The following is a 17919-nucleotide window of genomic DNA, read 5'->3' as shown; positions in this document are numbered from 1 at the left end:
AGGAAGGTTTTGAGTGAGGAACAGAAGGGTTAAAATTGAACGCTTCTGCAAATGAAACGCTTCTGTTCCTCACTCAAAACTTTCCTTTTCACATTTTTTGGAAAGGAAAGAAAAAGGTGCAGTGGTCTCTTAATTTTTTCCAGAGCTGTATATGTTCATGTCTGCCTTACGGCCGCTCTGTGAATGTCTTCTGAAGGAGTAGTCTACATCCCCCTCACCAGCCTGTCAGCGTAATGCAACGTGAAGCGTTCATCAACAGTATATATGGTCCTAATGCGGTTGTCAGAGTGGCGGGCAGAATGGGGTGCTCTGTGGTTCGGTCGGGTTGGTCTGTCTGCCCACGAGTGCTGTCACGGTCACTGACTGTCAGCGTGACAAAGCGAGCCGCAACTGGTCAACCACTCATCACTGGGCTAACTTTAGGACTGGCAGACCCGTGGGGCTTCTTGTCCTGTTGTATGAAGGGCGCTCCTGCTTAGGAAGCGGTTTCCTAAAACTGACGTTCCCTCCAAAGATTTTTCTATTTTTTAATTGAGGTGGTTCGAAAACATGACCGCACCTTCCCGATCAGTGGAACTGGAAATTGTGGCTGCGGTTGACTGTGACAACACAGGATGGTTTCGTGGCCACTTACACGTGGTGAGACAGAGAACCTCAGAGTTTACACGGAGTGCATGTCCTGAACAGAATTGACTTCCTTTTAGGGACTTTTCTCATTTCTGAGGTCAGATGCGATACATGGCTTAGACTGAAGTGACCTCCTTTTCCCCTTCACTCCTTCCTTTCTCTCTCCTCCCACGGTCAGTGCTCCTTCAGAGTACCATACCCACAGTCATTTCCAAGGCTTTATGACTATAAAAAGGAAACCTAGACAGGCAATATCCTTCCGTAAAATGTAAGCAAAATGTTTGATTTGTAATCTTCTTTTCTTTATGAAATCCTTCTGATACTTCAATAATATAAGCTCCTGCCTTTCAATCTAAATACCTCTCTAAGCTTTTATTCATTCCAATAATGGCTATTGCATCTGGCTGCCAGAGGTGTCGTCCCATCAGGAGGACGGTGTCGTCCCATCAGGGGTAGATTTGGTGCCATTTTACACACGTCTTCATAAATTCCCACATATATCCTCTGCTGTAATTTATTGGTCCCAGTCAAACGCTCACTGCTCATTGGCCACAGTGAGAACAAATAAAACTGATCCAGTCCCATACCTTTCATGATGTATTTGGGTAGATGAACCCGACACGGTGGCGTCACAGTGGAAAACAGCCACCATTGATAAATAAATGCATTTTGTTGCAGAGCACAGAAAGTTAGACCACTGTGCCACTTGGGGCCCAACCCAGGCTTTTTTTTAAAGAACGAGCCCAGATGGGTGACCCAACACCTAGTTCCCAGCAGCTGGGTCATACCAAACAGCCAGGTATCCTGAAGATCTGTCTGCACCAGCGTGGACCTGGTGTGTAAGGAGCCTACGTACGTGTACGTTTCGCAGTTGGGTAATTTAAGCTCCATGTTTTCATACACTGCCTTAAAGACAAGTGATATGACACGTCAATGTGGAGATTAACCAAGTTGTTGGGTAGGAATGGAAGTCTTCAGAACCCAACCCACTGTATGTAGGGTCTGGTTTCAAGGATGGAGTCCTGGCCAAGAAGAACTACGTTATTGTCTACGTCACACTTTAATCCTCCAAGGAAATGCTAACCAGCCAGATGGAGGTCAGGGAGGTTGTTTTTAATGAGTGCGTTTTGCTAGTGGCTGGTTTGCATTAACCACCCATGAACTTGATATTGAATAAACTTAGAAACTTCAATGCGTGCTACTAGTTAGTCAGCTATTAGAACTAGCTGTTCCATTAACTGGATTTGCATGTTAATTTCTAGGTTTCTTATTGCGTTTCAGGTAAGGTTGGGATACAGAAGAGCACCATTATATACAGTATCTCACAAAAGTGAGTACACCCCTCACATTTTTGTAAATATTTGGTTGTGTTCATGTGACAACACTTAAGAAATGACACTTTGCTATGTAAAGTAGTGAGTGTACAGCTTGTAAAACAGTGTAAATGTGCTGTTATACAAGCTGTACATTATACATTGTAGCAAAGTATAATTTCTTCAATGTTGTCACATGAAAAGATATACTCAAATATGTACAAAAATGTGAGGGGTGTACTCACTTTTGTGAGATACTGTATGTACTGTAGTAGTCCATTACCCAGCTGAGATGGTTTGGGATAAGCTGGACTGCAGAGTGAAGGAAAAGCAGCCAAACATGCTCATCGTATGTGGGAACTCCTTCAAGAGAAGCCTTACACGTAAATTTGTTCAGCTCTTTTTGGGTTACTAAATTATTCTATATGTGTTATTTCACATATTTGATGTCTTTGTTATTATTCTATCATATGGAAAGTGGTCAAAATAAAGAAATACACTTGAATGTGTAGGTGTGTCCTAGCATTTGACTGGTACTGTAAATAGGTACATGTTTAAATCCCTTCTAGAATAATGGGAAATTGGGATGGGTGGGGAGAATGTTTGGAGCAACACCATCTAACATTTTCACAATTTAGCATCCAGATGCATCATAGCAATCAAAACACTCTGTGAACTAGCTGCAAGAAATCATGGTGTCACCAAATGAGACTTTGCACTTTGACCCTGCTCTTCTAAGCCAGTGATTACAATAAAGGATCACTTGCTTGACACTTTGTTTAGCCATACACAACACTTACTGTTTGAAAACCTCTCAAATTTGCTAACGTCAGAAAATGACAACATGACCATATCAGGTACATTTGTCAACACGACAATGAAGTCAAACATGTTTCCTAATAAGTATTTTCCTGCTTTATCAATATTATTTACAAGCCTGTATACTGCAGTTTAGAGAATGGTTTAAGCGGGTTTGTAAAAGGTTTCCACTTTCATATTGTCCTTATCAAATAGCCTCCTAACTAGAGATACTGTCCTTATCAAGTAGCCTACTAGCTAGAAGTTGTCCTCCAGATCCAGTTGGGGTTTTCGGTCTGTATATTAAGAATGAGATTCATTCCAACCCATGACAGGTATTTGCCATACTCCATTATATCACTGATGAAAGCAAATATGAAAATCTAGTATAGTATTATCATTATTCATCAGTCATTTAGTTGTGATGGCTTACATTATTTAGCTACAGTACTGTCCTTGCTGTATTGAAGGCTCTGGCATCCTCCCTTTTTGATTGAGAAACACAGATATTGATATTTTGCCAATATTAGTTATTTTTCATGTATAGGCCACTATCCTAGTATCTGTCTTTGTAGGGACAAAGTTTACCAGATTAGTTAACCCCAGATCATATGTTAGTGATACCATTCAGTTGGCCTGGGGTATAGGATCCGATCACCTTGGTTGTTTTCACCGGCTTATAGTTTCGCATTCCGAGGGCTGTAATTCTAGCTACCGTAACGTCAGCTATAATGTTATATGTGACATTCAGATGGTTCGTTGTTACAAGCGGTTTCTCCCTTTCCCATTAACGAGGTGACAGGGTAGCCCAGTGGTCGAGCGTTGGTCGCTGGTTCTAATCCCTGCGCTAACAAGTTGAAAGGGGTTTCATTCAGTCCCTGCGCAAGACAGTTACTCTGAATTGCTCCCAGGTCATTGCTGTAAATAAGAATGTGATTTTAACACGCCTGGTAACTTGCCAAACCCAACAAAAAATAAAAGTTTACTTTATTTTACTGAGGTATCTTGGTTGTTTTTGCCAGCGTCAGCAACCTAGCAGTGGCTGTATCCATAACAACGCCCACTTAACCTAGTAAGAGGGAAATATTGTGAACTCACACATTACTTTGAAATGCATTCTTTTTGTGAATGCATCTACTATAGACTACGGAAGAAAACGAAACTACTGGTAAAAAACAGTTAAGTTGTACAACCGTTGCAAATGTTTTACCTGCGAGCTATGTTTTTGAATTGTGACGTGCTGGTGCATCTATCTCGTGATTGTTTGGGAGATTCCCCAGAACAAAACCTTTCACCTTCCCGATTTAGCCAGTGACAAAGTTGCTCTACGCCGAAAGAGTTAATAGAAACCAGACCTGTGTCATAATGTTGCCTTGGGTCAGGTTTTTCGAGACTAAGTAGGGGAATTTTCAATCAAAAGTGAAGCACACCTAAAATAGCAGAGCTTTGCCCTCCTCCCTTTACTCTGTCTGGCTGCCTGGGTGTGGTGGAGGCCAACGTGGACCTACGGTAAGGGTGGTGATCACAGTCAGGGCCAACGCAGTGTCACACAAGGCTTTGTTGTTAATCCAACGCACAGGGCCAATAATGTGTCGCTCTTTCCTGGCCTTTTTTATGCCTTGTCCATCTAACGTGGTCATTTGTTCCAGTAGGGGTTCCAAATGATCCACTTACACAAAGTCACACAGCCTTTCATTAACTGTAAGCTTCCTGAATCGTGGACAGCCTTCTACTGTCAGTGCCCGGCCCAGATTGTTTGAACCTAATGTGCTCACACTACACCATTCAACGCCTCTATCCTTTCTTCTTAATCCGTGTGGGATTTCTCCTGCCAACACTCTTTCAGTAGGCTACACTATACACCCCTACCTCATTTTCATATTTATCTTTGTCTCCAGGAAGCCATCACAAGCTGGTGGCCATTTGCGCTCTGCCCTTGTTGTATCCGTCCACACGGCAGCTAGTCACAGCCAGCCCGGTGATCATGGCAACAAGTATGGAAATCAGAAGGGCTGGTCCCACCACTGGAGTCAGGCTGCAGGACTCGTCAGCAACTCCGAAGTGGGATGCAGCACAACAGAATTACTGTATTTCTACAGAAGGAACTTTAGATGTGCGCCGATCGGATGGGACAAACATAAGCAATAGAGAATATGGGTCGGGTCATTATGAAGAACAGTGCACATATGATTACATTAACGTCCATGAACCCTTTAGGGTGGTAAAAATGTGATTTTAAAATGCTCTGTTGATTTATGCGGTGTTGACTCACCGAGGTTGGTGAAGCTGATGATGCCTAGCATCAGGTCATGTGATAAGCCCATTGGGTTGTTTTATGGATGGAGGGCTCAGATGTGCGCACAAGTCATAAGCTAAACGTATCATAGGCATACTGATCATAGACCATATTTATATTACCTAAGAAATGACTTTGTCACTCAAAGAAATGTTAAACACGTCTGCTACTTCACCGCCCTTGCGTTCGAGTTCCTCTGATGCAGCACAACTTATGTCTTTTTATGAGAACCGGGAGACAGTCATTCTGCCCGCTCTATTTTGTACGTCCAGCACTTATTTGCTATGTATTGTGTGGCTGTGGTTGCCATGGCGCCCAACTGCCAGGAAGGATTCCTTTCTTTAAGGGCTCTGTGTTGTGGCAGCAGCAGCAGATGTCAACAACCATTCTGGGTTGCCATGGAGACAATTGGACCCTGCAGGTAAAGAAGGGCTTGCCTGGACCAATATACGTTGGCGCTGAATTGCCAACTCACTTCTGCTACAGTGAGTAAAAGAGTTATCAAGACAGCACAAAAACGCCCAGAACCAGGCTAAGAAGGAACCTGAATGTATGTGAGACGTGTAGATTTGGTGATTGCCCCAGACCCACTATGAGATTCAGGGGTATGGAGAAATTACTGATGTAGGGAGACTTAATTAGAAAGCCTGGAGCTACACCTCCTTAAGGTTCAGAGGAAACTGTTTAGACAGGTGACAGAGTTCTACTGTGAATGTGAATACATCCTCATCAAAACATAACTGATTGTATATTGTAAATGTACTACAATACCCATAAGACGCTTTCCGATGACACTTAGTTGTCATGGAGATCGATTGGTAGCATTCCGCCCAGTCATGGCCTTTTTGTTGTACGTTGGAGCACATGCAAGTGTTCTGAGCACAGGGGGGATACGGCTTTAAATCATATTTACGGCATCACACCAGAGAGGGCATTGGTTTTCCTCTCAAGGGAATTTCTGTGCCCATTTTCAATCTGTGGGTTGATGTGTTGAAAGATTTGTGCTAGTGGAAAGGTAATATAACATAACTAGTAGATCTCTATGATCAAAGTCCTGAGGCCTAAAGTTAAGAACATAGACTGTAAGTCAGAGCAACTTCATCTAGCCTAGCAGATCTAGCATCTGACCAGTAACTGGAAAGTTTCTAGATTCAGATTCTGAGCCGGCAAGTAAATCAACCCTGTACTGCCCTTGAGCAAAATGTTTAACCTTAATTACTTACTTTGGCAGCTCACTGCACTTCTCCAATCCAGAGGGGCTGTAATAAATGGGAAGGCAAAAATATTGTTTGGATCTTGTGGGTACTGACACATATCCCCTTTACCCATTTAGCATTGTTTTTGATAGGTTTTCTTTAGGCCCTTTTTAAACATGTGTACCAGTGTATCTTCCATTGGTAAATCACGTTTCTGTAAATCCAATTCTGTGAACAGATTGTTTTTGGGGTTTCCTTTCCTTTGTAGCCTGGTTGGTTAGACTAAGACTTGCCTGAAAAATATGGCCGCTGTCCACTTTTAGCCAAAGTCAGAGCCAAAGAATCTAATGGCTCATCCCGAAAGTAAACCTTGCCACAGACCCCACCATCTCTCATTCTAAGCCCTGGGCTTCGCTTCAAACCTTCGTAGCCCTACTCATCCCATCCCCCTCCTATCAAGCGGGTGAAATCTACAGCAAAATGGCTGTTGCTTACCAGTATTCTGCATGAGTTGTTTACCACTAGGTCATCAATTATTCAATTAGAGAAACCTCAGTATATTAGAAATGTATGTGTATATTAGAAATAAGTAATGGCTAAGAGAAATCTTAGGATTTGCACTTGACTTACAAGAGCATTTTATTCTTTTCACTTAAAAGGCCCTGCATTTTAACAGTTGAGCAAGGCAGGCTCTGGAAGTAAGTTAGCCTACATTTTGCATCAGAGCATCGTGCTCATTTCTAAACTAAAGAGATGTGGGGTCCTCCTTAAGCTAACTAGGTTTATTCCACTAATCACATGCTGTTAAAGTAATCCGGTCTCTTCCTGTTGCGTGCCCAAACTGCCCTGCCTTGCCCCAGCTGGCTGGTTTCTCCCTGAACCCACATCCTATAAGGTGACTGAAACACGAGAGCCCAGTCACTACTGTACGCGTCTACTCTCAACTCAGTGGCCACGTTCCAACAATCTCATATCCTCCTTATCGTGGCTCCTCTCGTTCGCTGCCTCCGAAACAAACTGACCTAACGGTCTCAAATGTCCCCATACCCATTCTATCCTCCCTCGATCTCAAACCTGAAAGGATGTGATAGGGGAAAGCATCCAGGTAAAACTGCACCCTGTCCCATTCACATGTCGAAGGTCAGAAAGGAGGCGAGGACAGGAAGTCGATTGTTTACCACTGTGTGTGGTCTGACAGGGTTCACGGGTCAACGAGCCCCACCTGCTCCTATGGTATAGATTCCGCCGTCATTAATTGAGGCTGTGTAATAATAGAATTGGAACTGGGCAGCGTAGCGACGGTCGATGGAGTCCCTGACGTCACGGTGCATTTGATCTCCTGTCGGTATGTTTGGAGGTGAGGGAATGTGACATGCCTCTCTACAGTAAACGCATACTAGAAGTGCCTCATGCAGAGTCAGGGCTATGTATATGATGCAATTTACACGGTCGGCCAGGCCAGTAGAAGGAGTGATGCTAGTTTAGATCTGAGGCATACAGTATTCCCAGACTGCCTGCGACGTGGACTTGAATAGGTTGTGTTGACAGGAACCCATCGCTTGTGAAACCAGATGATATAGCCTACTGTAAGAGCGTGGCACGACAACTCTCTCCTCAATGCATCCATTTAACTGAATACAGATACAGGTATTCTTGAAATGTCCTCCATTTAGACACCCCCAAACATTTGACTTCCAATTCCCTTGGATGCAGTGAGTGCCTGGCAGCTACACTTGACATATCAAAATAACTAGCGTCAACCCCCAACAAAGCCTATAGAGAAAATAGCATAATGCTAGGCTGTATCCAAGTACCAGTGTTGCCCTTACTCCTGTTAGGTGTTTGGCAGTGTCCTCCCCAGCTAGCCGTACAGCCAGAGCTGCCTGCTGTACATTATTAAGTAGGATCACCCAGCAGGTGATTCTCTGTGTTGTTTCATCTGTTTCACAATGCTCCCTGTTTAATTAGTCATGAAGCCTCTGCTCGTCTCTGCTCGTTAGCGTGAATCAAACAGCATAATTTACCGTCCTTGAGCCTTGACGCATCACCAAGGCCCTGTAGCTGAAGCCACAGCACAGTTCGGTGGCGACGGGTCGTTTGGGCAACTGTTCCCCGTTTGCGTTTAGGTTTGTGATGCTAAGGTTAGCGTTTGTGAATTTTGTTAAATGTATTGCTCTAAGACTCCATATAGGTAGCACACTCTCTCATTAACATACCCTAACCACGGCACCTTTTTTAGGCCTGGGTTTTGTCGTGTTTGATTGGCAGATTGGTAATAGGTGGGGCTAATTAGTCAGAAGCACCCAATATCAAATATTTTAGAATTTTCTTTAATGTTGAAAGTGGAATGTCTTTTTCTGTTTGTAACGCTGAGTGATTCCATCCATTGCAGGCCGCTACTGCTAAATGAACAGAAGGGTAAAAACTGTCTTCCAATCTTCAGACTCAAAAAGCGCAGTCCACACGATGAGATGCTACTTAGTATTTCTTATTCATAGCTTGTTATTCGTGGTCTGAAATATGGCTGACACAAAATGGTAGTCGACAGGGGTTGTTCACAGAGAAGAGAGACACCAGGGGATCCTTAGAGGAGAGCTTAGAAGTCACCAAGGCCACAGAGTGTTTTGTAGAGGTTTAAGAGGTATTCAATAAGTATCAAGCTGCAAGGCTGATTTACAATGTCTAACCCGGTCCAGGTGGCCCTGTTGGGTTATCGTGACCGTAGCCCTGCTTCTGCCGGTTGTTACATTTGAAACATTTCAAAAATAATGTTGAATATAGGTAAAACCTAATTGACAAAACCAACTTCTGTTTTATGAAATGTTTCCGTGGGTGTTAACTGGGTGGACTGCTGTCCAATTATGTTAGCCACAGTGCTTGGTGGGGAAGTATAAGATATACACTAACCACTTTTACCTTTGTAAATGCTTGTTCCATTTACAGTATGTGGGATTCAATGCCTGCATTGCCCTAACATTTTTTTTTTTAAATGTCTCGTGGAAATTCCTATAAAATAGTTATTAAATCTTCCTTAACCGTGCTGTCACATTATAGCCTAACATTAATGTCCCTAAAGATCATATGACCAGGCCAGCAGCATTAGCACCCTGCATCTCATTGCTGACTCACCTCTGAAAGAGCCGGGTCAGTCCTTGTCAGTCTCCGGATTGGATACCAGATACTGCTGATGGAGGTGGTGCTGCAGGGCCCTGTGGATGGTGCTGTGTTTCAGATAGGATGTTCAACTGGTTCCCTGACATTGTGGTCAGTAAAGGTTCTGTGGTACTAAGAATAGGGGTGGGCTACATGTCCAGTCAGGCCCTCATAACATCATGATTACGAAATCATCCCCAGCTTGCAATTTTCTCATCCTATGTCCTCCAACATGTAACAAATGAAAAAACACATAGGTACTATAATACACAATCACTAAGTGAAGCAGGTGTGTCTGCTAAATGCCCTAAGCGTAATGTGTTCTTCTGGAAAACTTCACATAATTCATATTTTATTCCGTAAGGGTGGGACTGTTTACAGTATACCCAGTAGAGTGTTTATATTAAGTAGCAGAATACCTACTCCTTGCATGCACTGTTGTCCTCTGCGAATGTAGTCTAAATGATGGTGTTCCTAGAACATTGTAGCCTAGCATTTCAACATGGAGTACCTCAGGGACAGACACCGTTACTGTGTGTCTGGGAGTTTTGTTTCACGCCACAGTACATAACAATCCATTACTGCTTTTGCGGTACTTGCGGCACAAACCCATGCAGTTGTCGAACACAATTTTCACAAACGGCACGGCCCACTCACATGTTGGCAAGCCTTCAGATAGCAAGCCAGAGAGAGCAGAACTCTAGATACTGCAGGTTGTCTTAATTCCAAGACATCCTCTGTAGCTACACTAGACCCTGGAGGCAGATTGAAGCCATAGGTTTGGTGGTGGAGTGTACAGTAGCAGTGCCAGAAGCCAGGTCTGTATAGTAAACATAACTGAAGAGGAATATGAATCACGATGTAAACACAGGCCTCCCAGTGAGTTGGATGTCGGTATGTGTGCGTTCGTATTACACAAAAGCTCTTTCTGGGTTCTAGGAAGTCTGGAAATCAGTTGGGTAACTTTTGAATGCACGCCATGTTCTCATTGGACGCGACGGCACACAGGTAAACAGTTTTATATGGCCTCAGTAATGTATCACGGGGAATTCTGACCAGGGTTGCTAACGGAGTTGTTTTCACGCTGGGAGCAGCTGAGCCTGGACATAGACGTTCCTCCATGCCTCCCTGTTACACTCCCTATGTTCCTGATCTACTATTGTTTATAGAGGCAATAGTACAGGGCTTCAACATGCTTCAGTCCTGCAGACCACACACATTTTGGATATGGCCCAATACTCTTAATAGGGCTAACAAACACTTGAATACAAACACTACAGTCTCTCACTCACTCTCACACACACACACAAACACACACACACACACGGTTTGTTTAGTAGGCTTTCATGCTTTCGAGGCTAGCCAGGGATCTAGAAGCCAGCCAGTCAGAAGTGTGCTCAGTCCCTGTCCGGAAATTGGCCGTTGTTAAATCCATGCCACCTCGAGGGCACGATCAGCCCCGATGCACTAGGCTGACGACTTCCATATCGGTGTGTGTGTGTGTGTGTGTGTGTGTGTGTGTGTGTGTGTGTGTGTGTGTGTGTGTGTGTGTGTGTGTGTGTGTGTGTGTGTGTGTGTGTGTGTGTGTGTGTGTGTGTGTGTGTGGTAGGCACACTGACTAACACACTGAGACACGTGTACATTTTGATGACGGGGCAGGAACTGATTAGGAATCTATTCATGCTTATTGGTTGAGGGCCAGAGAAGTGGGATGGATGGATGGACGTGACCTACATCCCACTCATCCTGGTTCCCTGTCTAATTTCAACGCCCCCATGGAATTCATGAAACAGACAGGAGGATATCTGGCTTCACTAGAGACTGAAGGAGAAGAACAGTGTCACATTTTTCAGAAATAACAAAGCTATTTCCATTGGGGCATTTTACCTTAAATTAATTAGCCGGTGTATTCATTGTGTGTAAGAGGCTTTTTCTTTTTCCACCTCTTTGAGCTTCACCTCAAGTATTATTTTTTTGAATAAATTAGCGCTAATTAAAGGCATGCAGCGTGCAGGAAGCGGGCCCGCCGGTACCACCAGCGCCCAATTGGAGCTTCAAAGTAAAAACATCCCGCCAATTAACCCCCTCCCCAAAAAACAAGCATTCCACACGCCAGCCCGTCGTCGGGGGAGATAAGGCGGGCAACACAGCGAGAGCCACCCCACATTATGCTAATCACAGCTGATTGTGAGGCTACGATACAGTAGAATTGTCTCCAATGCACATTTAAACATTGTCCTTACAAACCTCCATTACTCTCTCATCATCTTCCTCCTTCGCTTATTCCCTCGTTTCATCGCGGCTCAGCTTTTCTCACCCCCTGCCCATTGACATTGATCTGTCTATAGCTCAATAGAGGCTCATCATCGCGTTGTATGGTCTAATCCGTGTCGGAGACCTGGCTTGCTAATGTGGGTGATGTTCAGACGGGATATAAGAGTGTGATTCGGATTAGGGGCAAACTTATTTTAACCCCCCTGAGGCCTTTGAGCTTCCACGCGGGTCTGTTGGCAACTAGGACTAGACAGTGTCACAATGTCGCTCATCACAGCCAGTGGACAACACCCAGGCTCAGATAAGTGGGTCAAAGACCGAGGGATACCAAGGCAACCAGGCCTAGAAGACATGGAGTGGGAACCAAGTGAAGGGATTAAGGTGTGTACTTCATTCTTTTAGCGTTCATTTGCAGGACTCACAGGACACTGAAAAGGGTGTCATAGTAATGGGCAAGAGGCTGACTTAGACTGTCAGTGAAAGAGTGTTTGGCTGTCATCGCTCAGATTTAGCTACTGGTTACCGCTCTGGAAAGGTCATTGTTTTTTGGTTAGAGAATTAGGTCCTGTTTTGCAACAGAAAAGGGAAAAACTAGCATTTCTTATTGGCAATTTTCTTACTCCATGTTTTCATTTTTCGCACTTAATGAACTGGTCCCTAGATGGGAGTAACATGGGTGGAAGGGATTCATTGGATTAATAGGTCATTTTTCTTGGTTGGTTGACGGGCTTAGTCAATAAAGCAATTAGGAAACAGTAAGCCGAATCCTGTGGAACTGAAGGTTATTTCAAGCCACACCCTAACTGTTCCACGTAACAGATGGAATATCATAACCTCACATTCTTCCTCGGTTTCTCTCCCTCAGTTAATAAGGCCCCGTCTCCATCCCAGAAGTCTCATAGTATTCGAGACATCTTTAAAAGCCCATATGAGGAAATACTGAGAGACCATGAAGACTATCATACTCCCCTGCCCAGCCGGCTTTGCGTTTACTCTGGAGCTGCCTGCCTGCATTCCCCTAGCCGTCCTGTCTACCACCCCTACATTCAGCTGTCAGTAGCGGTACAGTCTGCATGCCTCCAAGCCCCAGGCCCCTATAGGACCGCCAGGTGCCAATGTAGCTAATATAGAACGGAGAGCCTTTTTCAGTCTTACGGTGGCGCGCAGTTGCATAGATGACAACATCTGTGTTCACGTGGCCTAGTTGCCTGTGTTTTTTTTTTCTTTTCAAATATGTTTAGTGTTTGGAGTCTGCTGAGAGGAGGGTGGGATTTGTAGTTTAGTACATTTGGGACTGTAGTGCTATTAGTTGCCTTCTTTCGGGTGAGCAAGCTCTGCTTAAGGGTTTGAACCATTTTGTGTTTGAATCTGGGTCTACGTAACATGTCTCACGTAATCATACCTCCAAACATGTTGTCACTGTCATGCCTGGAGGTGTGGTGGTCTGGAGGTGTGGTGGTCTGGAGCCTGGAGGTGTGGTGGTCTGGAGCCTGGAGGTGTGGTGGTCTGGAGCCTTGAGGTGTGGTGGTGTGGTGGTCTGGAGCCTGGAGGTGTGGTGGTCTGGAGCCTGGAGGTGTGGGGGTCTGGAGGTGTGGTGGTCTGGAGCCTGGAGGTGTGGTGGTGTGGTGGTCTGGAGCCTGGAGGTGTGGTGGTCTGGAGCCTGGAGGTGTGGGGGTCTGGAGCCTGGAGGTGTGGGGGTCTGGAGGTGTGGGGGTCTGGAGGTGTGGGGGTCTGGAGGTGTGGTAGTATGGGGTCTGGAGGTGTAGAGGTGTGGTAGTATGGAGCCTGGAGGAGTGGAGCCTGGAGGTGTGGAGGTTTGTGCATTAGTGGCTGGACTGGGTTGCTACGCGTTATGTTTGTCGCCGTTTTAAGACCGGATACAACACATTTGGTAATATGTGGAGTTGCTCCCTATGATATTTTGCAACCTTGCTGAAAATAAGAAAACAGTGAGGAGAAAGTGAAGTATTTTTGCCAAATGTGGGTTTGATACGGAAACTCATCTTACATCAACACAGCCTGATGTTTAAGCAGCGATTTCCGGGCCATTGCAAGACAGAAAACAGTCTAGGGAGAACCATTCAACTGCTGCCCGAGAAAAGCATTTGATTAGTTTGAAGATTTGCGAGGCATCACTGATTTACCGCGTGCTTAATGCTATTCATACATTTTCCTAACATATTTCTCTTGGTTTTTGTTCAGGGAAGCCTGGTTTTCAAGGCTAGGTCTTATAGACTATACTGCACTCCGTCTTGGATTGACTCTGCAGTCGCATAGACACCACCTGTCTATGACTTGACTGACGGGGCTCAACAGGACTATAAGCTGGGCTAATGTGGTGATAGGAGGAGGGGGAGGGAAGGACAGAGGTTAGGGGGTTTTGAGGATCCTATTTAAAGAGTCTTGGCGGAATGTGAAGACTGTACCCCCACCCTTGAAGCTATGTGGAATGTGTGTTTCATTAGTTTCCGCCCTCACTGTTTGCATGAGGAACACCCCTGGTAAGGAATTTAAAAACGTAGTTTGACTTCGACTTCTGTATCAAACTGATATACCATCTTGCAAAATGTCTGCAGTGTTTTGGAACCGACAGCCATCAGATACAGCACAATCAACTGATGGTGCTGTGCCGTCATCCCTCAGCCAATCAGAGTTTCCTCAGCAGTAATTGGGACATCACAATGAGATGTTTTGGTTGACTTCACAGGTTGTCATGACAGTTAGCACGGAGGTGTTACTTGCGATTTTACAGAATTTGCATTTACCCAACCTCAGCCAGACCTACTGGCCGCAGTTGTCAGTTCAACATTTAATTTTGATTATACATTTGAGTGTGTTGTCCATTAATGTGAATTTCTTATCAAATGAAAATTTGAATTTTTTTGGAGTACTTGTAGAGGATAATGTTGATCCTAGTTCTGGATGACTAAATGGCTAAGACCTTCGAGCCTGTTTGAATCAAGAGCTTAGGGTGGTTTTCTATTTCAAAGCAGGTTCTTTACCGTGTCCTGGGTCCTCCCAATAAACCTACAGTACCCTGTTTTCAAGGGAAAGTTATTCAAACATTACCGCACTACTCAAACCTGATAAAAAAGAAATAAAGCCCAGTCCATTTATAAACGGTAGCTTCAAAGTGGTGCACTAAATCCAACCGTGGCCACGTTGTGACACCCTCATGGAAACCACTGTGTCAGGTCAGTGGCTCTGTCTGTCTCTTTCAGCCTCTGCCATGTCTTCATTTGCTCCAATTCCCCGTCCCCATCCTTGTCCCTTATCTGCCTTCTCATCCATAGGCCCCTGCGGCGCCGTGGCTGGGCAGGAGCTCCCAGACTCCCTCCCGTATCACCAAAGGGAAGACTGTGTGCTTTATCTAAGCGATACATTCTGCCAATGACCACAGTGGAAATTGATTCAGTACACAATCGCAGCAACACTGAAGTAGACGATCCAGGGACATTTATTGAAACGGACTGAGCTCTGACCAAAGTTTTTGAGCTCAACAATTTCAGTGTTTGTCCTCGGGGGTCATTGGGTCGGTCGGCGTCCATCTCTCAGACTCAGCCGGTCCTAGTCGGCTGCGGTTCCTTATCCCAGTGCCTGTTGTCTGGATCCACAGCAAACCCTGCGGCGTGTCGGCTGAGATAGTACTGCCACTAGCGTAGTGTTGCACACCAACACGGGGAATTCTGCCTGTCTTCTCCGATGCCCAGAGTCAGACTCATGTCTCATGAAAGGGTCATTGTTGGACACTGCTGTCTAGGAGTTTTATTTAGAGACCACTGCACCTTTTTCTTTCCTTTCCAAAAAAGTTGAAAAGGAAGGTTTTGAGTGAAGAACAGAAGGGTTAAAATTGAGACCACTGCAAATTGAACGCCTCTGTTCCTCACTCAAGAAAAATGTGCAGTGGTCTCTTAATTCTTTCCGGAGCTGTATGTACATATATCGGCAGAGTTATTTCACTCACTATTAAAAACTGGTTTATAGGTGCTTTAGTACTTAAGAGGTAGCAGTCGAGTATTTCTGACGATTCGTCCCTACAGCTCAGAAAGGAGCAATTCAGATTTCCATTAGCCAGCTTTGCAAATGTCCAAATCCATAGGGTACTTAACAAAATATGGAGATTGAGTATGCAGTTACATTATTTACTGGCATTATGAACAGAAAGTTATAATCTGACATTCATACACTGTCATAAAAACTATATATTTTGGGATATTGTACTGCTGCGGGATCAGACGTCCTGTGGGTGGCAGTAATGAGTTACTGGGTTTCTGGAACTTTATGGCAAGTCGAATGGAATATAATTGAAGAGCGAGCAGACACAGACAAGTGCTTTTGTTGAAGTGACTTGTTTCGTACCATCCCTCTCCAGAAATAATGCTGACATTCTTGTTAGTTTTAGGTTAAATTGGAATAAATATAAACATAATAAACCCTTTGTTTAACAAGTCAATATTGGTAGCTAACATTTATTTAAAGTTAGACTTCCCCGTTTATTAAGGCAACGAAAATACTATTCACAAACCTGGTTTAACATAACGCTTAAGCCCATTTTCACTGAGTTAAGTTAACCTTGAAAATAATTTTGAGCGGTCATTCGACTTCCTCCTTTTACCAGTAGGCTTAAACACATATTTCTTGTCAAAAGTGTGTGTAGTAGAGCAGCTCCCTTTCCTCCAAGTCCTCGCTCTTCCTGCCAAGATTTTCCTTCCATTGTGGTAATGATGCAAGCTTTTTGTTCATGCAACTAACATATTTTAATGTGAAAACCAACAATCCCGAAACTTTTGCTTGTATCCTGTGAAACTGAGGTATACGCCCACACCGTTTCGATAGAGGACGCTGAGTTATCGTCAAAAGTCAGACGAGGTGCGCTTAATGTTTTCACACTGTCCAGCTCATCCAAAGACTGATCTATTGCTGTTTGAACTAGCACTTTGATTCTTTACTATCAAAAAAATATTTGGTTGCTTTTACATTTCGAGTCTAACTCGGGATCTTCAACCTTTCTCTGCATGAAGTAATATAGTTGCTCAGCATACCTTGTATTTAAAAAAAATAATAATGTTTAAAAATTACACCTGGCTAGTGGAAATCTGAATTAGAGACAACCCAGAGAATCTAATCTGAATTAGAGACAAAATTCTGTCCTCTTCAACTCTTCTGCAGACTTTTGGTGCAGAAGTCATATTCATTTTTTCTCCGTCTTCCTCCAAACATTGCCTTACCACTTTTGCCCTCACCGAGAGCCAAAACAGTCTTTTAGAAACAAACCACAGACAAAACAATCCACACAACTGTTTCTCATTTACAGTGTATATGCTGTTGACTCTATTTCCCTTCCTGAGTGGGTCCCTGACTGCCAGTAGCAGTGTGGTAAGTCTTTATCCCTGTGGTCTGCACTTTTGTTTGGGCCCTGCCGTTGTCCCCTGACCACCCCACGCCTCCTCTACCACCACCACACACACACACACACACACATACCCGTGTCCCTGTGAGACTCCACCACACATTCCTCATGTCCTGTCATGTTGTGTGAGGGTTAGTGGAAGAGGGCGAAGACAGCTCCATCTCTGTTTACTACTCAGGGGACGGCTGATGGGCTGACATGTAGTCAGGTTGTTCAATGGGCTTTCAGACCAACCTAAAGAAACACACTTTAAGGTTTTGACCACTAGTGACGGTAATCAGAGTAGAATTGTGCGTTTATACAGTTATACCAATCTTTTGAATTTTAAATGTTCTAGACATTAAATTTACTTGGTAATATTAAAATATTCACATTTAATGTTCATTTGGGAGTTAACATTGTTTGCCGTAACGTGTTGTAGTAGCCTGTTCTATAAATGCATCTAATGCAGAAACCTACATTAGTGAATTATCTAACAGCAATGTTAGTGCTACAAGAAAGATAAATAAATTAATCATGCAAGCATTAGTTGACAAAAATTCACAGTGGGTGACATTTCACATGGGAAGGTTGAACACCAGAGGGTCTGCAGTGTTCAGGCTAGTCTGTAGGAGTTTTAATAGGACAAGAAGGGAGCCGTACCCAAAGTGAGTTGCATTAGTCCAAACATGGGTAATGAACACCTGGATTGTTTTGCTGAGAACAATGGGGTGTTGTCTAGGCTTTCACCAGTAAAATAGCTGCGGGTTGTTTTACATCTCTTCCCCTGGATGATGAGCAACTCAGTCTTGTTAAGGTTTAGCTTGATTTTCTGGGCCGATGTTGAAACAGAAATGTGCATTGCCACCTGGG

The 17919-nt window shown here is 44.1% G+C and overlaps 1 protein-coding gene across 10 annotated transcripts in view; it reads left to right on the top strand.

Moving 5' to 3' along the window:
• Window positions 1-17919, top strand: part of LOC105006983 (MTSS I-BAR domain containing 1) — a 44167-nt gene that overhangs the window by 5906 nt on the left and 20342 nt on the right. The gene's annotated exons all lie outside the window — the stretch shown is intronic.

This window comes from Esox lucius, chromosome 10 (genome assembly GCF_011004845.1).
Source record: "Esox lucius isolate fEsoLuc1 chromosome 10, fEsoLuc1.pri, whole genome shotgun sequence".
NCBI classification, from domain to species: Eukaryota; Metazoa; Chordata; class Actinopteri; order Esociformes; family Esocidae; genus Esox; species Esox lucius.
The sequence above is the reverse complement of the archived record's forward strand: the minus strand, read 5'-3'. Positions and strand labels throughout refer to the sequence as shown.